This window comes from Equus przewalskii, chromosome 30 (genome assembly GCF_037783145.1).
Source record: "Equus przewalskii isolate Varuska chromosome 30, EquPr2, whole genome shotgun sequence".
NCBI classification, from domain to species: Eukaryota; Metazoa; Chordata; class Mammalia; order Perissodactyla; family Equidae; genus Equus; species Equus przewalskii.
The window spans coordinates 23,918,828-23,943,592 of NC_091860.1; the positions used below are offsets into that span (position 1 = coordinate 23,918,828).

General features: G+C 33.0%; 1 non-coding gene across 1 annotated transcript; it reads left to right on the forward strand.

Moving 5' to 3' along the window:
* Positions 1-3,984: 3,984 nt before the first annotated feature.
* On the forward strand, positions 3,985-4,094 carry LOC139080569 (U6 spliceosomal RNA). Its single transcript, XR_011535181.1, has one exon. It is a non-coding gene; the product is annotated as a U6 spliceosomal RNA (small nuclear RNA).
* Positions 4,095-24,765: the final 20,671 nt, after the last annotated feature.

Genomic DNA, 24,765 nt, shown 5'->3' on the forward strand with positions numbered 1-24,765 from the left:
TAATATAAATATGTGGTCCACACAATAAAGTCATTCTCTCTCTTAGGTAAAATAATTCCACTCACAGAAAAAATGCAGAGCACAACCTTTCTTATAAGATCTCTTGTCTCTTTATAGCCTTCTTTTCTTGTAAGATCTTATTTCTCTTTATAGCTTGCTAAAAACAAATAGCAATGCAACATTGAAAATCAATGTGTATAAAACATCTACAGGGTGTGTAAGATAAAAAAATAGGAATTAATCATACACAATAGTTAGGTAAAGAGAGGGAGTAAAGAACAAAAAGCAACCCTGAACTTGTACCATTTTTCTAGGACAACCCTATTGAAATTTATTGGAAACGCAGATTAACTGATACGGGCTATCTAGACACTTCAGCTCTTTGAAGGCACTGGAAAACATGAAGTTTTAAGGAAAAATAAAATGCTATTATATTTTTATGAAAATTGCTGGAAAATAAGGCAATTTAAATTGTTAATGAACTCAAAACTAAAGAGCCAACAAAGCTAAAGAGCCAGAATGACAAGAGCATGTGCCATTGGATGGGACTTCCATTGAAATTTACCCAGAAGATTGAAAAAGCATTTCCTATGTCTACGAAATAAATACTGAGGTCAGCCAAACGACAGAAAAATAATGTGCCATGTTACACTGAGGTGAAGAGGAGAAGAATCTCTGCCTGAGTCTTCTTTCTGAGTTTGTATGTTTATTAAACACATGCATGGGAACTGCACCACCCCCCCCCCCCCCACTTTAATCTGGATAGCTTTCATCAGTATAATGTAACCTTGCTGTGAATCAGTATCAATAAATCTTTCTGTTAGTAACACTTTGGAAAAAGAATGGGAAAAAAACATTGAATTTTTTAACCAGTGGCCATCACCTGATGTTATAAAGAGGTGTTCATTTGGAGTCCACTTTAAGTACTTTAATATTAATTCAAAAACATTAGTAAACGTTTACTTGCCTAAAACCTTGTTCATCCTACACACCCTCCCTCAAACCTAGAGACAAAATAGTAAAACTCAAACTAAAATGAAAAATCATTTCAAAACTACTCATGTTTGCTTATCATATATCTTGAATTGTTAAAGTAGACGATAAGGGAAACAAACAGAGTCATTGTATTTTATTTTCTACTTAACAGGCAGGACAGGTTGTCAATCTTCATTTAGTTCCCAGGCAAAACAAATGGGGCTTAGCCCAACATGCAATAACCTCTGTTGCCACTGGATGGCAATGACAGCTTTTGTCTCCAAAATCCTCACTGTGCCCTCAATGCTGTTTAGTGCCACTGCTGTTGGCATTGAGTTTCTCAGGACTTCAAAGAGTGAAAACACACTGAGTGATTCTCCAACAGTTCACCTTCCTTTTGGATCTCTTGCCTCTGACCCACCCCATCCTAACGCAGCCAACGACACTCCTTACTTGAAATGATTTTTTAGCAACTTTGCGACATTGAATAGAATGCCAAGTTTGCAAATGGTAAAAAAAGGAAGAGAAAAAAAGGAGGTGAGAGGGAAGTACAAATAGGAAACCAGATTCCCTTCTGTCACTAAATGGTGCTAAGCTTGAAGAGGGCCACAATTTCACAAATATATTTGTTATTTAATTGCTTTCTGCCATGTAGCAAAAATATCCCTGACCTTCTTAAGCATTTTAGGGTCTAAATTCCTTCTTCTTCTCATGACCCCCCGCACACACACACTCCAACATGGATACATGTTTCAAATAATTGTTTGTAGTGGGGAAAATTAACTGATGACAGTTTAATTTTTCAGAGTGAATTGGTTTTTGAATTGACGATGAGAAAAGAAAATACCTTGGAAAACATTTTTAGGTGTAGCTAGGCCAATAAAATATTTAGAAAAAAATGTTTGTACAGTTAAAATATGTAAATATCTGAATTTTCATCAATTCAAAGATTAATAATTATAAAGGCATGAAATATTATCATAGCTTGTAACAATGAATTAATTTGTTTTTCAGAAAAGGAAGGACTTAAGTGCGTTCACCTGAGTATGAGTCTTTGATGCTGAATAGGTTTGCTGGGTTATACGGACAGAAAAGCCCTCAGATTAGTATTTTGATGAGTGGACTAAGATGATTGTATTAGTGAAGTTAAAGAGGAATAAATTCTTTTATAAATATATGGAATGAATCAATGCAGATAAATTTAATTCCCCTTTTTTTCAGGGGATATACCTATTCCTTCCTGTTTATTCTTATTTTAGTTTATAAAAACCCTGTCTTATACCACCGTGCATGTCTTAGTAAACAAAGCTTAATAATTAAATGGTACAATTAGCTGACCTCTATAGGAAGTAACAATTTATTCACACTAAAGGAGTTTAATATGGTTTTACTTGCTTTTTCAAACTGCTTTTATACTTCTTTGATGGAAGTTGAAATGGTTAAAAATATTACAGAAGAGCAACTACAACCAAAAACCCCCCACTAGAATGGGGAATTCTTGCGCATACTGTAGTATAGTTTAAATGTAGCAAGCATCAGAAAAATAAGATTTTTTAAATATCAAATTTACAGTTGTTTTATTTTTATTTTTGCTAACAACACAGAAGCACTAGCTGAGTAAGAAAATATTATTCAATGGTAGGAGTAGGGATGTAAAAGGAAGATTAATCTCTGTTAAAATAAGGTCCTCTAATTTTGCATGAATAAATTTTGTTACTAAGTGGAGAGATACATTTTGTGTATATATTATAAGGATATATTTGTGGATCTGCAAAAAAACAAAACTAAAGATGGCTTCTCTATATTTGTCATTTGTTTGCTTCCCACAAGCAGTCCATATATACAGATAGGAGATGACAAAATCAATCAAGCACATTTGGGGAAAGAAATTCTTAAGAACCAGGAAAAGACAAGATTCTTTTTCACACTTCTGTTAGATTTTCACATAAAAGCATGGCACAATTCAGTAGCATTTGAAAATAATCTGAACAAATTTGTTCTTTGTTCTCAGATACCCAGACGATATAAAATCACTAGTTTTTAAAACTTATTTCTCTTTCATGACATAACAAGATCTGAACGAATAGAGTCGAAGTACATGGAATGTGTCTTAATTTTCCATTTATTTTAAAGTTGAAGCTGCATTGACTAAACATTGTGTGCATAAAGTAAGATACATTTGCAATATTTTAAATATTAAATTATAATCAAATTATCAAACAGATAATTCAAGCTAAAGTAATTCCCCTTTGGGACCAGAGATCTCTTTTTTCACTGTATATATTGATGTATCTATCAAAAATTTGAATAACATCCAAGTGTCCCACTTTTTGTATTTTTTATTCTGAGCCTTAAGTTTCAACTTCAATAACGTAGAGGAAATTTAGCCAAAGGCTTGCATAAGAATTTTAAGGAATAGGAAAGGGAAAGTGAAGTCATGACGAAATACATACTAGTATCTATTTGCCTTACACCTGAGGAGTAATTTTTAAACTTCTTAGATAAAAAGAATCTCTCCAGATTCCAATGGAAACAAATATTAGTGTTTTAGAAATACTGTAGGCAGGAATTTCTTCCTAATTTTTGAATATTGGTAGGACTCTAAAAGACAAAGAAAAAGTGAAGGATAATTTGAATTTGTGGGTATATACATGCATACACACATACACATATATGTGTATATACACATGTATGACTTCTGGGACCTTCTAGCTCAGAGCAGGGCTGTATGGTTTAATAGCTTGATGTTGGAAATGGAGAGATAATGCTATATGAAATGTATCTAAATTTTGCATGGGATGGTGTTTCCCTTTGCCCTGTATGTCTGCCAATTAATACACAACAATAAATGCCATTTGCATTTAAAATAAGTCATTTAAAGAGTAAAATATTAAAATGTGATGACTAAATGGGGAGTTTGTGGCTTGTCCACACACACCTCCACCTCCCCCCAGAAACAAGACAGTACAGAAAGATTTCCTTACGTCCTTAAAGGCTTTAAGAATGAAGGCAGTACTCACTTTGGCTTTGCATATGCTAAAATTGGAACCACATACAGAAGATTAGCATGGGCCCTGAGCAAGGATGACATGAACATTCATGATGTGACTCATATCTTTAAACATGATGCAATGAAAAGTCGGATTCTGTCACTAGCCTACAAAAGTTTTCAGAGATAAAAATGAAAGATGCCTCTTAAAACCAATCACATCTGTAAGTACATAGTTTTTCACCAAATGTGTACATTGTGATTATATGCACTCTTGTGCAGAAATAGTCTTGAGATCAATAACTTGAACTTATGATTGCATAAGTAAATGATAGATGATGATGATGATAGATAATCTAAGGTGTGAAGGAGAGACAAGGGGGAAAATTTTTATTAAATGAAAGGTGACCAAAAATTTTTTATTGGGAAAAAGATAGATTTTAGCCATATAGTAAAATTCTTAGATTTCTAACTCTAGATTACACTCAAATTTGGTATCTTTGTTATGCAAACTTGATAAAAGTATGGAAGTCATTGTTCATTTAAAGCATTACAATTCTATGAACTAGTTCCAAACAACTGAACTTTAAGTTTCATTTACAGTTCATCAATATTTCATTTTTCTACTTTCTACTGAAGAGGAAAAAGGGAAAGAATACTAACATTCAATGAACGCTCTCTGGTACCTGGTGCTAGATACTTTACGTATACTATTTATTTGGTTTTAGAGAGGTTCCTAAGCTACTGAAATCAAAATTATGACCATTTCACCATATGTCCAAATCACCGTTGAAAATACAGCAAACGTTTGAATTAGAAACCAATTTTAGGAACTAAATATTTTGTAAAACAAAAATATATGTTGTTTACTGAAAAAAAAATGAATGCGGGCTCCGTTTCACCAAATCTTCTTATCCTGGGCTTGGTTTATGTTGTAATGGCTCTTGCTGCCAGCAAGGTAAGGTAATCGTACTGGACGATATTTGAGAAAAGTTCCTTAAGAACAGAAAGGAAAGTAGCTCCACATTCCAGGAGGTTGCATTTTTTAATTTTACAGGGTGCTTATGTGTTTTAGTATTAAATACATAAAAGTAAGAGTTCAAATTCTGATGCGATGAAATGATAAAAGCCAAGCAAATTCTTCAAGTATTTAATACTGGGAAAATTCTTTAACACATGGCTATTCATGTAGTGATTTTGTATTTTCCAGTCTATTTTCTCCTTCCCCAGTCTTCATGGTTCCCTAGACATTGCCAAAGGGAAATTTTCAGTCCACTGAAATGTACAGATTCCATAATTTGCCTCTGTTCTCTGCCTTCTTAATACTTATTTCACTTGGTTAATATTTGTTCTCAGCTATTTCCTCATTCTCTGTGCCTAGCCAGTCTTCCTGAAAGTCCACTTTCTCTATAGGTCTCCAAACGACATAAATAAAAATGGTTTTAACTAAGGTCATTAAAAGGTTCACAGAAATTCTGTCATGATTTTAAGAATAGTCAACAAGTCAGACAGGAGTGCCGATAGAAAAGAGCTGCCAAGTGGAAAACCCAGGTTCTTGACTCCATTTTCTTCTATCGCTTGTAAGTTAATACTCACTGATAAAATACTAAAATGCCAGGAAGCACATCAAGCAACTGAGACAATGGAATGAACTGCCAGAACACTGACAACAGAATAGCCGCAAATACGGGTGTTGTGTGAAATCACGATGTGTGCCTAATTTTGTCTTCAATCTGGGTTCTTGGGCATAAATTGATTAAATGATACTAAAATACAAAAAAAAAATAAGAAAAACAAGAACTCCAGATACTTCTTAACTTGTAGACGAATTTATAGACTCTAAGTAGAAATAACTCTATTTAACGACTTTTAGATAGACAGTTTCAGATTCTGTATTTTAAACACACAAACAATATTTTGTCAATATAGTGGGGATAGTAACAAGCAATAGAAAGGAAGAAATTAAGAAAAGTTTATAGAGTGAGAATGAAATCTGGTTTTATGAAAAGCTTAATCTATTAAAACTTTAGAGTAGGTTGAATCTGTTCTTTTTGGGTGGCGTTTTCCTTTAATTATTTATTTCTTACTGTTTACCTTCAGATAACATTTAAGCCTCGTATATGATCACATCCTAACTTTATGTCTGCAAGGTTTAAACATATTGCTGTAGCTAAATACTATATTGTTGGTATTTAGCCTATTATATAGAATGACAAGCTCAAGATTGTACCAATGTTTCCTTTGTGTTGACCTTAGGGTAACCATCAATTCTTTTGAATTACCTTAATTTTAAGTGAATATATCCCTATTTTTCCTACCATCCTTCATGTCTAGTATATTAATTTTACAATTAAAATAGATTAATCCAGACTAATATTTTTCTTAATTAGGCAGAAAATTTAATAATGTCATCATACCTAAGGTGATCAAGGATGCTTGAATTAGCCATATATGTATGAAAAGGTATCCAAGAAAGCCGTATTGGAGGTTTCAAAACCTAGATCATGTTACAAGCAGAGTTAGCATTAGGGATCCACTAATCTAGTTTTGGTCACAGTCTCTCTTCCTTTGAGATGCATTTTGTTTTTGGACATTGCGATGCACTTTTGAAAATCTGCCTCATATTATAGTTATTTCTGCAAGTTCACATCCCACATTTCCATATCATACCATGAAACCCTAACAAGAACTTTCTTAGGGTATAATATCCATCTGTTTTCAGTGTTGTATTTCCTAGTTTCTAATACAGTGTCTCGTGTATATATATTCAGCATGCAACAATTACTTATTGAGTGCTTACTAAAAGTCAGGCACTATGCTAAGCCAAGGAGATATACACAAGAACAACACAGAAAAAACTTTTCCTTACATGCATATGATATAATACCCATATAACGGGTTAAGCACTCAGACTGTGTAGTCAGACCTGAGTTCAAATCCTGCCTCTACTCCAAAAAATTATATTGTCATGTAACTTATTTCTGTTTATTCATCTGTAAGAAGATGAATAGCACTTTCCTAAGAGGTTTGTTGCAAATGCCAAATCAAATTATTAAAGTAAGTCTCTAAATATGGTGCCGGGATATATGAAGCTTGTCATAATGGAAGTTATATCTCATTTCCTATGTGTTAAATTCTTTGCGTCATTTTTTTCTTCAATGCCATTATCACACTGTTATGACTGCATGTTTAAGCAGGGATGAAGCATGGCCATTAGGTAATATATTTTTGGCATGTCATTGTCATATTAATGAAAAGTATACCACATAGATACTTACTGGTTTTGGTAAGAGAAACTTTTATAAGTTTCTTCCTGAGGAACACTTCAATATTTAACTTTGCACTTTGGGAATTTTGCTGTGTTCATGCTTAAAAGCTCTGAGACTGCTCCAAGAACAGAAATATTGTCATTTATATTTTCGTCTTTTTAAAAATATTCTTATTTTATGAATTTTAATCCTTATTTTACCTAAAATTCCTAGTAAAGTGTAAGATAAGGATCAAATCTAAGAATTATTTTCCAAGAAGCCAATTATCCCAAAATTATTTGATGAATGTTACATCTGTTCATATAAAGTTCATAATATATTCATGATCATACAGTGAAGTTTATATCTACTAGGAATAAGAATCATGCTGTTACTCATGTTATTCAAGGTATTACTTATGTTATTAGTCTATATACAGATATTATTTCTTTCAATATGAGCATCTCTTTTTTTTGTTAAGCAAATATGTTTGAAACTAATATCAATATATAACACAGTAATTTCAGATTCAAATACCTTATTCTTTAATTTTTGACTGTTATTCATCTTCACCCTGCTAATGTGCCTCCTTAAGTAAAAATTTCAAGGAATGTATCCATGAGCAGTTTGTGCTCTGAATCCTGCAGATCTAAGCATGGAAGTCACTCTGTTATACCAGAACATTAACTACGTTGTGCTTGGTCAAAACATTCTTGGGCCACAGTATTTTTCTCTCAAATTTAGCTCTTATTGTTACATTGTATTCTGACTCTGAGTTAAATAGAATCTGAAACCAGAGTGACTTTTTTGTTACTTTTTGCACAAATAGTTGTGGAATTTTTTCTCTAAACTTGAAATTCAAAAACGTTGCCAAGTTTATTCCAAGTCACTTTATTTTTGTGTGTTTTTGTGTGGGATTTAGTGGACCTTTTTCAGTTGTATTCTCAGGTAATGTCTCTTGTTGTTTTGTTTATTTTTGCTAATAGAAAGTATTCACTTTTAATGAATATTTGTTTAGATTCATTTCCAATGGATGCCAATTACTTAAATATTTTATTTTTGTTTTCTCTGCTCTATGGTATCTATTATTATTATTATGTTTTTCTTTATTTTTAGAAAGCTGTCATCTTTATTAGTGATTTCATTTTCTACAATGTCAATTATGTTTTTTATTACAGCTGAAGCCAACTTTAATTTTTCCACTGTGATATCTCTCTCATTTTCTTTTTATTTCTTTGCCAGAGACATTCACAGTTCAACATTCTCCCTATTCTCCTATTTTTCCCGTTTTACATTTATTTGACATATTTATGACAAATACTTTTTTCTTAAGTGAAATCTGCATTCTTTGGCTCAAGGTCAATCTTGTTGTTGTTTTTTTTTATTCTTGAATGAGATAAAATCTAACACTGTTGATATTTGCAAAGGACATTATTCCTTTGATGGATATCACTTTCTATCTTAGTGTTTCCAGGATCTCACAATCATTTTATCTGCCCTCTCCAGTGATATGTATCTTCCCTAGCCAAATTCCAGGATCAAGCAAACATTTAAATAGCTTGGTTCCACAAAAGTTAGGCAGAATGTTATCCTGTGTCTCTTGTCTTTTATTCTGAATACTAGGAAATAAATTAGTTCCTAGAAAATTTAAAACATTCTGTAAATTCTCAGAATGTATTCTCTTCAGGATTTTGCAGTAATCTACTAATTTCTGTCTCCTCCTTTATGTTTAAGAATGCAATGCTCTTTAAACCCATCAATTTTCAGTCTTGTACAAGGGAAAGTTGTGGACTTCCATAGAGCAGAGATAGATGGTGACAAGGTGTGGGAAATAAGGTGAGGGAAATGTAGTCCTGATCGACTCTGAAATAAGAACTAAGAGTTAAGAGTAACTCCAAACTTTCTCATTGGCGCCTTGCATTATAGTCTTTATTGGATGCTATTTTGGTGGATAAAATCTTCCTCTCTCTATTAGAGTATTCTTATTTCAGATATTCGAACATAGATTATCCTCTAATCATTTGTTAACCGGCCTGGCATATATAATCTTTCAGCCCTCAGATTTAAAAATATATTATCAGTATTCTTGTTTTCATCTCCTATTATATTTTTCTATATTTTCATGGGTATATCAAAAGTCTGGCACAAAGGAGTAGCTATTACCAGAAAGTCAGACCATTTACTTTCTAACACGAATTTCAGTCTTTAAAAATAGTTGGTAAATGCTCTTTACTGCCTGTTGATACATTTGCTTTAATGATTAAGATTTCTTATAATATTCAAAACTCTTAAATAATGAAAAAATTTAATGTAATCCCCTTTCAGAAAATTTCACATGGATTGAATAGCTGATGATATGCCTTTAAAAAAACTGTGAAAACAATTTTTCTTGAACTTTGGAGAAGTATAACTTGAAAGAAAAGTAGACTTTTGTTTTAAAATTCATATTTTTACGATTATGGAACAAATTTTGTGCAACTATATAGAAAAATATGAAATTCCAATTTAGAATTCCATCATGAAACTACACCATTCTAATTTCTCCATGCCACGGTTTGTTAATATTCCACAAAGTCCCAGGATGCAACTATAAGACTGCATTCAAATCTATGAACATGAGGCAATCATGCTCAGCAGAGTATAACAATAATTATAATAGAGATTAAATAAAAATAATTAGAAAAAGTTCATCTAGTTTTGATGTATTAATTATTCTGACCCTGTTCTATTCAGAGTCTAATTATCTGGTTCAGTGAAAATGCCAAGATTTCTACGACTCATAAAAATTACATTCAAGTAATTATGTCAGCAAACTAAACAGTATTCATTTACCATGCCTTTTTATGCACACATTTGAATATGCTTTTTTAACTGTTTTTGCTCTTTGTTCCTATTCATGGGAAATAATACCTGTAGAGAAATTTGAAAGTCAGTTGCACTCAGAGCGTAATGTGCAATTCTTGCTGATAGTTTTCTTTTGTAAGACTGCTGTAAGTCTCATATAACCTTTGTTTAAAAAACATGAATTAAAGTTCACTCTTCAGTTGTTTCAAAGAAATCTTTAAAACCTGTAGCTGTAGTTAAAAAAAAAAGTTTAAAGCGCTAATACAAAGCATCTCTTAGAAAGTTTCTCACCTTGGGTTGCTCAGAAGCTGACTAAGTAGGTCTCTATAGTTATTTCTGCTATGCATATTTCCTTTAGAGACATATTATGGCATTCTAGAAAAGAGACTGGATTGAGAAAAAATATATGTGTATCTAATATCTTAAACTCACCAGTAAAGTGAAAATATTGCTAAAGATTCTAAATCATTCAGCATTTGTAAGCCATGAGAATTTTTACACTGTTATGGCACAATTAGGAATTTCTTAATGCTAACAGCAGGATAACTTTGTGTAATAAAGACAGAGAGTTACACTAGTGAGGAACTCAACATCTACTATATTCTTTGTAATCTATTTTACTATTTTTACTAAAATATTTGATAGACATTTTAAGAAAAAATTTGTTACATGAAGTATTCACATTATCACTTTACTTCTATTTTCTTCTTCGTGTGGATAGACAGACACAAACTTCGTTGAAAATATAACGTTTAATTATATTCACTTTGGGGAGAATATGTTAACAGTTAAGGCTTGAACTACTTTCTTGATGGTCTAGTAATAAGATATATCTACGCACACAAATATGCATATAGTTAGAGCCTATTTGTTGAAAGGGGAAATATGTCTTCCAGGGTTCCTAGTTTATCTTTCAGGTCCTACAAACTAGTTCCAAACTTTATCCAAGATGGGCAGGAGCTGAAGAATTGAGGGCTACTAAAATGGATGGAGTTGAAATGAGACAAAGAAGAGAAGAAGGAGTTAGAAATATGTACATAGAAGACACCCACAACCAAGGCAAATGGGCAAGTCTTTGTCACGGCTGTCACGTAGCTGTTAAACACAGATTGCATCTAGATGAAATTGAAGTGAGGCTAGTGATGGAGCCGGCGGTGGAGACAAGTGGTCCCAATGATGTGACTCCTTTGTGTCTATATATCCATAAAAATCACCCTGCCAGGACCTACAGAGTAGAATTTTGTTCTTAATCTCCACTTTTGAGCATACATTGAGGTGTTGGTTAAACATATCGAAGCATCCTGAGAAATGATAAAACACTACAGAGAAAACATCCTTCTTTGAATTGGTCAGCTGCACTCTGGACCTTAACATGTCCAGAAATATCAGACATTGGAAATGAAGCACTAACATTTTATAAGTAGCAGTCTGCATCCAGGCTTTATGTCAAATGAGAACCTAACATTTCTCACACAGTAGTATAATCATATATACACAGAGTGTCACTTCCCACCCCTGATCCCCCCTTCAAATAACCAAAGAGTTAGAAGTAACTAAATTTTGTGTTTTGATGTAGAATGTCTCATTTTGACACCTGTTAAGCAGACTCCTTGATCACAGTGCTCTTATTTCCTGTAGCTGAGAAATAGAAAATAAGATAATAATAGGAATGTAATCTTATAATTCACCACGCAAATACATGGCTCTGACAGGCAGTGTTGTGAAGAGGATTTGACAATGACTTCATGGAGGAATAGGTCATCTCACCCGGTTTGGGTAACCAATCTTGCCACATGCTGTGCCCTCCTCACCATACCTCATCTCACTGGGATGAGCAGAATTCCACAAGATTGCCTTTAGGGCATTCTCTCCTGCACCTCAATCAGCTGCCCATTGACGTGCCCCATGTGGAATATCTCAGGGCCTTTTCTGGTGACACTGGGAGGACAGCTCAGGATCTCCCCCAAACCTTCCAACTTGTCAGTAGTGTTCCCATCCCGTCCGTGGCTCCCTGCCCTCCTGTAACTTGACCAAGAGGGCTAGAGCTCTTCTCAGGGACCTGCTTAAACCTGAGTCCCAGATGCATCCCTTTTGGTCCCCTTTCTTCAACCTTGGTGAAACTCTCTCATTTTGGAGCCAGAAACATTGTTGTAACAGCTAAGTGTAGTAATTAAAACTATAGAGTCAGACTGCTGTTTTCAAATCTTTTCCTTAGCAGCTGTATGATCTTGACAAATTACTGAACTCCTAATGTTTGCAATGTGGGGAAACAATGGCTGCTACCTCATAGGTAGTTTGAGATTAAATAAGTGAATATATGTGAAGCCTTAGAACAGTGCTTGGCAAATAGTTGGCACTATGTAAGTCTCAGCTCTAAAATAACAATACTGTTCCACATAAAAAGGTTACTATTAAGTGCTATTACCATTTCCTACTTAGTGATTTATGTAATAAACCATGACCCAAATCTGCCAGGTTTGGCTCTTGGTACTCAAGCAAGTAATTTAGAAGTCCACAATTTTTTTCTTCTGGTGTTTGCAAATGAGAAGCATTTTGGATTTCCAATCATTATCCCTATTACATACTGTAAAACTTATTGAGAAGTTCAGTTGACTTTTTTGTTTTACATCATGTCCACCTTTGACCCATGGCCAGGGATGGCATTGGCTCAGATCTGAAAGGCCTCAAGTCAATACAAGGAAATATGGAAAACAACAACAACAAAAATCTTAGTTTAAAAGTTATACATCTTTTTATGTATCTTTGCGTTTCTTCCAGGTGTTTTACTTGTGGCTTTTTATTTTTTATTTTTTTTTGAGGAAGATTGCCCTGAATTAACAGCTGCCACCAATCCTCCTCTTTTTGCCAAGGAAGACTGGCCCTGAGCCAACATCCGTGCCCATCCTCCACCACGCTATATGTGGGACGCCTGCCACAGCATGGCCCACCAAGCGGCACCATGTCCTCACCAGGGATCAGAACCAGCGAACCGCAGGCCACCAAAGTGGAACATGTGCACTCAACCGCTGTGCCACCGGGCCGGGTCCTAAAAGTTATACATTTTAATGTATAAATTTGTGCAATGTAGAAGTTTGATGACAGAGAAAAAGAAGTTTATATGGCTATCTATAAAACAGGAACTTCCCCTTTTTGAAATCTGTCAACACAAATTTTGTAAGATATTTTAGGGGCTTTCTCTTGCAGGATCTCAATCAATCTTACTCCTTTATAGCACAGACATTATCTTCATCATGCAGACAGTGAAACTGATACTCAGAGAAGGTAGAGAATTCTTTGCCAAGTCAGAGAACTAATAAGTAAGTAGTAAGTAGCAACACCAAGATTTAAGTTTGTGTTTTCCACCCAAATTCCCATCAATGGATGAATGGATAAAAAAGATGCAACAGGGAACATTCCACACATTGGAATATTATTCAGCCATGAGAAAGAAAGATATGCTGCCATTTGCAACAACATATATGAACCTTGAGCACATCACGTTAAGTGAGATGTCAGACAGAGAAAGACAAGTACTGCATGATATCATTTATATGTAGAATCTGAAAAAATAAAACCTGTTAGAAGCCAGTGGTTAAGTTCATATGCTCCACTTTGGTGGCCCGGGGTTCACCGGTTTGGATCCTGGGCACTGACCTACACACCGCTCATCAAGCCATGCTGTGGAGGAATCTCATACAGAGGGACTAGAACGACCTACAACTAAGATACGCAACTATGTCCTGGTGCCTTGGGGAGGAAAAAAGTAATATTGCAACAGATGTTACATCAGAGCCGATCTCCTCACCAAAAACACCCAAAACATAAAAAACAAAACAGAAAAACAAGAAGAAAAAACATAAAAGTAAAACCTGTTTAAAAAAAAAACACAACAGAGTAAAACAATGTTACCAGGGGATAGGGGGTGAGGGGATAGAATGATGGTATTTAAGAGTGCACACTTATAATGACTACTAAATAAGACATAGAGATCTAATATAAAGTGTATTGAATATAGACAATGATATTATACTGTATGTTATGTGAAAAATGTCATTCTAATGGCAACCATATTACAATATATAAATGTGACAAAGTTACATACTGTACACCTTAAATTTACCCAATGTTACATGTCAAATTTATCCAATTTAAAAAATTGTATTTTCTGATGCTCAATGGCATTTCCTGCACCATAACTACTTTTTTCTATTCAATGTCAATGTCACTTCCATTCTATGCATTTTTCATCTGATCATCAAATGACCTCATTATATGGATTTTAGAATTTTGAATTTTTGTCAAGCAATGTTATCATACTGCAATTATAATGCTTTGTCTTTGCAATTCTATATATAGGAATTTATGGGTTTTTATTTTTAATGATTGGGCTCACATGTCATAAGACTATTTTCTTCTATCCCCTGTGATAGTGGGAGTTGAAAAAGTTTTCATTGACGTAATTTACTGTGGTTGTTATAGTCAGGACATAGGGAGGTGCTTTTGGTGTCAGAATGGATTTGCTGTCCCAAGGTTTGGAATGTGGAAGCTCTACAGATCTCAGTAACTATTGACCCACTTACTTTGACTGTGTTAACTGATACCCAGAGGATGTTCATGACGTGATCCATGTGCATCCATGTGCATGTGGGTTCCTGAAGGAATGTGTATTCTAAGGCAAATTCATAATGGTAATGGCAAAGAAATAAAAAGCAGTACGTGAAAACTCTGAATATGATTATTTTTTAAAAGTTGGGGGTTTTTTCCATTAAAAGCCAAACATTTCAGGAATAAGAAGTCATAATGAAATTTTGCATAGAAAAATTAACTTTAACCTGTACCTAAGCCTTAGATAGTTAAGTTTAAATAACTCCTATAAGTGGGGGGAGTAGAAGCAAACTGAGATAAAAGTGTCACTAACAATAATGCATTTTGATTATCCCCAAATCATTCGCAGAGGTAGATGAATGAATTTAAGCTTTTACAGATCACTGTTTTAACATAAGGGTGACCATCTGACGCATCTAGAAAGAGGTAATTTACTTTGCTCAGCTTTCTGGAAAATGAGGGTGGAGGGAAGCCTAAACCACTTTATGTAACAAGAGTAACTTAAAAAAAAAAAAAAATGGGGGAATTTCCAGGCTTAATATATACATGGTAACAAGTATCAGAAACAGCAGAGAGAAGGCAGTAGTAAAAGTGTAATTTTCATCTATGAAGAGAACATTATAACATTTTATTACTAGAATATTCTATACCAAAATCTCTAGAAGCACTGACAATCTCGTGTTTGAAAACCTCAAAACAGTGTACTTCATATGTGCATAAATATATACTTTTTTTGTGCTTAGGCTGTACCTTTTGATATTGTAATGATGAAATATCTCTTGAGAAAAAATGAAAAGGTAAAGCAAAAACTTTTTTCAAAAGATTAAAAGGAGGAATTTTGTTCATGTTCTCCTAGTAAATACTATGTCTTCTTTCTCTGGACACATTGAAATTCTCAAGGTAAATGAATATTTGTCAATAAAGAAATATAGGATCTTAAATATGGTCAGATGTCAGCAGCAGTGAAGTGACAAGAAATAAAGATATCTGAAGTTTAAGTAATTCCTGGTTTTATTTATTGAAGCAACTAGATAGCAAAGAGGCTAAACTAGGAGGGAAGAAGGACTTTACCACTCTAAATTTTACTTGGCGTCTTATGAAATTTTAGACTTTCAACTTTTTTGGATCTTACATCCCTCACTTGAAAATATTAATGTATGTCCTGGAGGACCTTTCAGAGCCCTCCTTACTCTTTTATAAAAGCATATTACAGTAACTTGGAGTATATCTTGGACACATCTTGAAAACCATATTTGAAAAATTCTCTCTCAATGGAGAGAGAAAGACGTCTCTCTATTAAGATGCAGGTGAAATTTGTAAGCCAGTGGAGGCAACGTGATCCTTCCTCATTTCTTCCAAAGGAACACATCTTGATTCCACAAAATGCAATATCCTCTTAAAACTCTTTTGTGGATATTTCCTTTATGAGCAGAAATCTTTTTTCCAATGAAAATGTGTAGAGGATGAGTGAGCCACAGCTATCACTTTCTCTCTGAATACCATCTTTAATTATGTCTTGCTTTCAGCTTATCCCTTATGAGACAGAGGTTAACTTGTTAAGCTAAGAACTGATCCTGAAGTACAAGTTAATGTTTTAATACATCTAGAGGTTGGAGACCTTTTTCAGCTGGGAAACAATAAACTGACCCCTAAGTTATAATGTCTTATAACTTAATAGGCTTCTAATCACATGAGGTGACTTAAATGATTGAGTATATTAGCTCAGTTTACCTCTTCCTAGTTAGTTAATTCAAAGATGCTTGGCTTTGATCTGTTAGAAAAGTTCATGTATCTGGAATATCTTCAAATAACTAACAAATATATTACATGAAATATTAAAAGTTGAATATCCTTCACTTACTTTGTGTTCCAGATGAACTATTGAAATAATTTTATCTTGTAAATATATAAAAGAAAATGAAATATATATCCCCTTTGGTCTAATTGATTAAAATATTAAATATGTTAAATACACAGAAAAGCATTAAATTGTATGTACTGCACACACTCAAGCACATATCATCCAGGCTTAACAAATGGAAACATTTTGCCACATTGGTCAGTTTTGTTTTTCTCTAAGAAATCAAACAGTAAAAGACCCAATTTAAGCATTGTCATTTGTAGTATTTCCGGCCTCCCAGAAATAACTATGATATTGAAATTGATGTTTGTCTTTTCTATCTACATTCTTATACTTTTGCTTCATATTCATACATATATTATATACAGTGTTTTGTTTTCTTTTAAGTTGACACTATATTATATGGATGTTTTCATAGCTTGCTCTTTATTCCACATAATATTCTGGAGATGTATACATATTGATTAATGTACACATAATTCATTAATTTTGACTGCTTGATTATATTGTAAAAATACACCACAATGTATTATTCCTTCCCCTATTGGTATAATTTGATTTTTTCTGTAGTTTTTCTCAATTAAAAACAATGCTGCTATGAACGTCCTAGCACGTTTGTTACTGTGCACATGTGCAAATAGTTCTTCAGGTTATAGACATGGTAATAGAATTTCTAAATCATATATTTACACATTCATTTTTATTAGATATTGCCAAACTTGTTTCAAAATGGTCAATTTCCCTTCCCATTAGCAGTATATGAGAGATCCATTTGGTATTATCAACTTAATATCTCTGTCCATCTATCTCTCTATCCATGTATGAGTGATATTTTATTCATTAGTTAATTTGTGTTTTCAGAAAAGTAAGTTTAAGCATCTATTGGCCATTTGGTTCCCTTCGTCTCTGAATTGAGCTCACCGAACAGGAGATATTGAGTAAGGATGTAAAATTGTAAAGAACCGAGCTGTGCAGATATCCGAAGGAAAACTTCCACAGGCAGGAACAAGAGAGGTAAGAGAGATAAAGACTGTATGTTGGAAAAGGCTTTGTACACAATTGCAATAATTTTGGCTTTCACTCTGAGTGAAATGGGAACTCATTGAATGGTTTTGAATAAAACAGTGGCATGAATAACTCCATTTTAGTAGGATCACTCTGGCTACAATGTTGAGACCAGACACAATGACAAAGAACAGAAGAAAAGGAAACTAGTGATGGGTTATTCCCTAAAGCTAGGCAGGGGATACTAATGGCTTGGATCAGGGTGACTGCAATGGAGGCAATAAGAAGTGATAAGAATTTGAATATATTTTAAGGTAAACTCCAAAAATGTATTAATAGAGTAAATGTTGGCTGTAGGTGAAAAGGATGAGTCAAGAATGACTAAAGCTATTTGGGTTGAGAAACAAAAAGAATGGAGTTATTGTGTACTGAAATGCATCCTGAATTCTAGACATTTCGAAGAATTTGCATATGTCAACCAGAAATAGCTAGTTGTAGTTGAGTGTTTGCAGTGGAGTCAGAAAACTTCTGAACTTTGAGTAGGGACATGAAATGAGAACTCCGATGGAAGGGTCAATGATTTCAGGTGGATTTCTGTATCTGGCAATGGGAGATCGACAACTTCTCTCTAAGAACTGTTAGAAAAACTCTGGTTGGGGGAGAGATTATATATAAAGTGTGTTTGAAGTCATTGCAGAGCAACTGAGGAAATGAAGATTTGAGGGGCCAAGATTCCAAATGGTGGTGACCCTATTCCTGGTGCTGCTATTTATTTCAAGGCATTTTCTGCTTCCACAGCAAAAGCTGATAGGTTGAGAAACTGAGCCAAAGTGACTAAGAGGCTGAGAGACTGAGAAGAGCTTCTAGCAAGCTCATTAATGGGGGAATAAAAGTTGGGACTCCATGACTGTCAAGAGGAAGGGTCTGTCATAAATGATCCAGGGGTTCAGTTGGACTGTGAAGTTGCTCTACCAAAGGATTAAGAGGTGAAATGGAAATAGAAGAGCTCCTAGAAGGATTGAAGCCCCTCTTTGAACCATCTTAATCTCTAATAGACTAAGTTGATTTGTGTTTGCTAATGCGTACAGTCAATCTGCCTAAACAAAGTAAAAGTAAATCCTCTCTAGGAGAAGGTAATGTAACCCAAGGTCTCACATTCTCTCTATAACTTTTCATATGCAATATCCAATATTCACTTAAAAATAACCAGGCATAAGAGAAAACAATACCTGAATGAAAGCAGAGACGAGGCAAAAGAAACAAACACGTAGGAATCCAGATAATAGAGTTATCAGATGCAGACATTGAAATGACAGGGATTAATAGGTTTAAGAACTTAAGTGATAAGAAAGAGAATTTCATTAACTACTAAAAATAAGCAATGGAAATTCTAGAACTGAAAATTTAGTACTGGAATTAACCTAACAGATGTATTTAACAACAGAAGAGATTAGGTTGTTTTTTATATATATATATATATATATATATATATATATATATACGTAATTTCCAGGTTGAAGCTTGGTAAGGCAAAGTAATACCAAAAAATAGATAAAAACATAAAAGACAATGGGTCGTGATAAAAAGGCCTATTTATGTACTACTGGAGTCATAAGAGGAAAGGAGAAAAGGAGAAAGAAAATGATACAGGAAAATATTTGAAGAGGTAATTGCAATAAATTTTCCAAAACCAACAAAAAATTTTGAGACATAATCTTGAAAGTTGACATACATCAAGCAGGTTTAAAGAAAAGCACATTTAGGCACATTATAGTAAAATATAGCATAAATTTTTAAAAGCAGCCAAAAAACAATTTTGGTTTTTACTTCAAATGAGGAACAGTAAGATTGAGAGATGATTTCCAACCAAATTAATGAAAGGCAGAAGACAATGGAATCATATCTCCAAAATGCAGGAAAAATATAGGTACCAACATAAAATTCTATATCTAGCAAGTGTCTTGCTAAAAATAAAGGTGAAATAAAGACATTTTCAAACAAACAAAAACTGAGAGAATTTGTCACCAACAGACCTGCACTAAAGGAAACACTGAAGCCAATTCTTTAGGTAAAGATACAAAAAAACCAAGTAGGGAAGCCTAGAGATGCAAAGAGGAATCAAGAACATGTGATGTAATTAGGTGAGTAAAGCTAATAGTCACGATATAAAATACTAATTGTAGTGTATTGTGGGATTTAAAATATGTATGGAAAACTAAAATATCTATAAGCCAAAGCAGAAACAAGAGGACACTAACAGAATTACTGTTGTAAGGTTCTTGCAATATGTGGAAATTAGTGATAATATAAATCTGTGTTGACCTTTAATAGATTAAGAATGCACATTTTAATCCAGGATATCCACTAATACACTTGTGAAAACAGATAAAACTAATGAGTTATTAGATGGAAAAATGGAATAACAAAAAAATAATTAATTGAACGAAAGCCAGAAAGTTCGGGAAAAGGAATAACAAACTATGAGGAAAATAGAAAATAGTAATACAGTAGATATAAAGTAAAATATGTACATAATTAAAAGTACTAGACTAAATATTATAACTAAATGGTAAAGATTTTCAGACTAGATTAAAAAAAGCTATCTGCACATATGACAGACAAACCTAAATTATCAGGCTAACAAATGCTAAAAATAAAGAATAAAAAGTTATACAATGCAAATAAAAACCAAAAGGAATCTGGTATAGCTATACTAATACCAGACTAAGTAGGCTGCAAGCCTGAAACCATTACCAGAGATAGAGACACACTTTATAATCGTAATCATCACATCAGAAACTAATCCACTGGGAATATTTGACAATTTGTAATGCATATACACTAATTACGTAGCCTCAAAATAAGTAAAGCAAAACTAAAATTTAAAAACGAAATAAGCCACAATCTCCTTCTTAGTCGAGAGTTTTTAATCTTGATAGATGATGAATTTTGTCAAATGCTTTTGTATTTTATTGAAATGATCAATTTTTTCTTCTTCAACCTACATTTATAATAAATTAGATTGATGGACAAATATTTGAAGGAACTTGCATTCCTGGTATAGACCCAATTTAACTATATGTTCGTGTTGTATTATCAGGTTTTTCAAAATGTATTGCTGAATTCCATTTGCTAATCTTTTATTAAGGATTTTTAAAATTGTATGCATAAGAGTCTGTAATTTTGTTTCTTTTTGTAATATTTTAATCAGGTTTTAATAATAAGGCTGTGCTAATCTCATAAAATGAGTTGGAAATTATTTAGTTCTCTTCTTTCTATAAAAATCTGTATAAGATGGGAATTATTCATTCCATAAATGCTTAACAGAATTTGCCCCGAAACCGTCTCCTTCACTTTTTGTGGCCACATTTATTTTTCATAAAAATTCAATTCCTTTAATGGATATATGTCTACTTTGTGTTCATTTTGTTAAACAGTATTTCTCTTCTACATTTTAAAATGTATTAGCATGAAATTGTGTGAATTAACTTTTTGCCTTTTAATGTCTGTAGCATCTGTAGTAATATTCTCTCTTTCATTCTTGATATTGGAAATTTGTATTTTTTTCTCATCTTCCTCATCAGTCCTGTTAGAGGTTATCAAATTTTCTAATTTTTTTCAAACCACAAATTTTTACTTTATTATTTTGCTCTGTTTGTTTTTATTTCATTGATTCCTACTCTATTCTATGAAATTTCTTCCCTTTCTTTATTTTAGATTGATAAGCCTTTTCTAGCTTAACTTAGAAACTTAGACCACTGCGGTTTATACCTTCTGTCTTTTCTACTATAATCATTTAAAGATGTAAGTTTTCTTTTGTACACCTCTTAAGGCCACATTCTACACATTTTGATATGTTGTATTTTCATCATCATTCAGTTCAAAACATTTTATAATTTCACCTGTAATTTCTTCATATTGCGTTATTTAAAAGTATCTTATTCACCTTTCAAATATTTAAGACTATGTATACATAATCTCTATGATATATATACTTATATATATATATATACACACTTTTTTCATGGTTTACCATATTTATTAAATGGATCTTTTTACTTGAATGTAGAAGATACACACTTTGATTTGAAGGGAGTTATCGTCAGAAGTCTTTTTGTAAATCACTCTTCTTGGAAGTTCTTTTAGGCATATATTTATATATAATTACTTTTTAATGAATCCCACTCAATGAATTCCATTGCAGTCAGATAATATTATCTATAAGCTTTGGAAATTTATTGTGCCTTTTGTAATGGCCCGTCATGTGGTCTAAATTGGTGAACATGTCATCTGTATCAGAAAAGAATGTGTATTCTGCAATTATTTGGTTTAATATTTGATAAGTTTCAATTAGGTTAAAGTAATTGGCAAATGTGGCTCCAATATTCTATATCCTTACTGATTTATTATATCATCTACAAATTACTGAAATAAGAATGTTAAAATATTTAATTATGAATATGGGTTTGCTTCTCTCTTTAATTCTTTCAATTTTTGCTTTATGTATTTTAATCACTTTTGTGATTGTTACGGTAACAAATGATTGTCTTTTATTGTTATGAAATGTCCCTCTTTATTTCTCATATTGCTCTTTAACTTATGGTAACATTTTTTCTCATAGTAACAGAGCCTCAGTTTTCTTATGCTTGCTGTTTGCATACTATATATTTTCCATTCAGCCTATCTGTGACTTAATATTTAAAGTGAATTTCTTTTACAAACCATGTAGCTGAATCTTGTTCTTTTTTAAAATTCAATTTGACATTTTCTGCCTTGTGGTGGTGGTTTTTAGTCCATGTATACTTACTGATGACATATTTTATCTAAATTTACCAATCTGTCATCTTCTTGTCTCTTTTTTCCTTCTGTCTCTCCATTCTTACCTTCTTTTGGATTAACTGAAAACAATTTTTTTTCGTTTTAAATAATAGATTGTCTTTTTAATCACACCAATTTGCACTGTTTTTTTACTAGTTGTTTCAAGTATTATAATCTGTATGGTATTACTCTTTAACACTTGAATTTGAAATTCAATCACTTCACATAAAAAGTATGATCTTTACACCTGTATAGTACCATTTACCCTCCTCCTGTGTGCTATTGTTATTATATATGTTATACACCTTCCATAGAGTGTTGTGGTTTCTGATTAAAAAGCCATATGTACTAACAAAATTAAGATAAGAAAAATATATATAGTCTTTTTATATTGACCCACTTACTTACATTTTCAGGTGTTCTTCATTCCTTTCTATACCTCGGAATTTCCATCCTCAGTCATATCCCTTTGGCATGAAGAACTCGGTTTAGCATTTCTTGTACTGTGTGTGGCAATATATTCTTTCGTTTTTTTCATTCATGTCCAGAAATAGTTATTTTGTCTTTATTTTTGTTGGATAATTTCACTGGGTATAGAATTTCCGCTTCACATTTTTTTCAGGACTTTAAGATGTTCATCCACTAAATCCTGTCCTGCATTTTTCTCTAGCATTGCTTCCCTATAAGTGATTTTTTTTTTCTGAGTGCTTTTGAGATATTTATTTTTGGTTTTCAGCAATTCCACTAGAATATATCTGGGTATGGTTGTGTTTGCATTTATCTTGCTTTGAGTTCACTATGCACCTAGGAACTTTGTTATTGTTTGAGAAGTTGTTGATAATTATATGTTCAAAAATATATTTTGCCATATTCCTTCTCCTCTCTTTCTGGGATTTTAAATAAACATATATTAGATATTGTCCAATAAGTAATTGAAGCTCTGTTTATTTTTTAAAAATATTTTCTCTCCGTTTTTTATTAGCATTTCTTTTTTCCAGGTTTATTGAGATGCAATTGACATATAATATTGCATACATTTAAGGTATATAACATAATGATTTGATACATGTATGTATTATAAAATGATTAGAACAATACCTTTAGTTGACATCTATCACCTCACAGAGTTACAAGTTTTTTTTCTTATATTGAGAACTTTTAAGATCTACTCCCTTAGCAAATTTCAAATGCACAATACAGTATTGTTAACTATAGTCACTGTGCTGGACATTGCATCCCCAGAGCTTATTTATCTTACAAATAGACATTTGTACCTTTTGACCACCTCTACCCATTTCCCCCAACCCCTACTCCCAGCCTGGCAATCACAAATCTATTCTCTGGTTCTATGAGTTCAGGTTTTTTAGATTCTACATATAAGTGAGATCATACAGTATTTGTCTTTTTTTAATCTCACTTTTCTTTAGAATAGACAATTTTCCTTAATAGAAATTGCATAATCTAAAAATTTACTGAATTTCACTAATGTTTTTGATCTATTGTCTATCCAGTGAATTTTTCATTTTGGATATTGTAATTTTCAGTTTTGGAATTTCTACTTTTTAGTTTCCAGTTCTCTGCTGAGATTTCCCTTATGTGCCATAATTATAATAATATTTTTTAAATACTCTAAGCGTATTTTTCAAGCTAGAAGAACTTGTCTTCTAATTTCAACATTTGTTTCATCTTGGGGTCTATTTCTATTGACTATATACTTCTCTTGGGTCATTTTTGCCTGCTTATTTGCAATTTTTGTCATATGTGAATATTGTGGCTAATACATTATGGAAATGCTGGATTCTGTTTTATTCCTCTTAAGAATGCTTACTTCTATTTTAGCCAGGCAGTTCACACATTTGCATTCAAACTCCAAACTCTATTTCCCCTGTGTTGGGCAGCAGCTAAAATCTCTGCTCAGAACTTTTAGACTTCTAGCTTTTGTTTTCTGTTGGCCTTGCACTCTCCCAAAGGGGTACACAATTCAGTTTATAATTCATATGAAGATTTTGGGGTTACTTTCTCTGTGTCTTCCTCTTTTCCATGTTTCCCTCTCCCCTGACCCCTCACAAACTTTCAAGCACTTTGTCTGCCCTGAATTCTGTTCTTGGATTCTATAAATCAGTAAGAATGCATCATTCTGGCTGAGTTTGGTCTCTAGGTAAGATGTTCGAGTACTCTTGAGATAGAAACAGGATGAACTGAAATCTTTCTCAATGCATTTCCTTTCCTTCAAGGGTCAACCGTCTCTGTTCTTTGGTCTCTCTCTAAAGTCTCCAAATAACTGAATACTTTTTCTGAAATTTATCATTGTTGTCTGTGGGATATCTATGAAAGGGTTAGACAGATACAAGTTACTCTGTCATTACCAGAAACTGAACCTCTCTTTGCTACAATAGTTAAAACTACTTGGAGGGGTTCTC